Source organism: Arachis duranensis, chromosome 4 (genome assembly GCF_000817695.3).
Source record: "Arachis duranensis cultivar V14167 chromosome 4, aradu.V14167.gnm2.J7QH, whole genome shotgun sequence".
In the NCBI taxonomy this organism is placed as follows: domain Eukaryota; kingdom Viridiplantae; phylum Streptophyta; class Magnoliopsida; order Fabales; family Fabaceae; genus Arachis; species Arachis duranensis.
The window spans coordinates 24,784,497-24,785,365 of NC_029775.3; positions in this window are offsets into that span (position 1 = coordinate 24,784,497).

Here is an 869-nt window from a genome sequence, read left to right on the forward strand (position 1 = left end):
TGAATGACTGTGACGTGCTTCAAACTCCTAGCAGGCGGGGCGTTAGTGACAGACGCAAAAGAATCGATGGATTCTATTCCGGCCTGACCGAGAACCGACAGCTGATTACCCCATGCTGTGATAGAGCATAGGCAACGTTTTCACTGAGAGGATGGGAGGTAGCCATTGACAACGGTGAAACCCTACACAAGCTTGCCATGGAAAGGAATAAGAAGGATTGGATGAAGACAGTAGGAAAGCAGAGAGACGGAAGGGAAGGCATCTTCATGCGCTTATCTGAAGTTCCTACCAATGAATTACATAAGTATCTCTATCTTTATCTTTGTGTTATTTTCGTTCATCACCATATACATTTGAGTTTGCCTGACTAAGATTGACAAGATGACCATAGCTTGCTTCATACTAACAATCTCCGTGGGATCGACCCTTACTCGCGTAAGGTTTATTACTTGGACGACCCAGTGCACTTGCTGGTTAGTTGTGCGAAGTTGTGTAATGCCATGGTATTGAACACCAAGTTTTTGGGGTTCATGACCGGGGATTATGAGAGTTGTGAAAAAGTATTGTTCACAATTTCGCGCACCATAATACACTTTGTTTATGTTTTGAATTATAATGACTTGCTTATTTATAATAATTTTCTTTTAGTTTTATAATACGATGAATGTGTTTATTTTTTGAAATATTATAAATATTCGAATACAAATTAGATAAAAATTTGTATTAAATTTATATTTATTTTGTACGAAAATAAATTTATTTTGTATGAAAATAAATTTATTTTGTAATTAGAAAAATAAAAAATTATATTTTACTTTACTGACGGATTTACAGACGGATTTTCTGTCTGTAATCAGAGTGTAAGATGA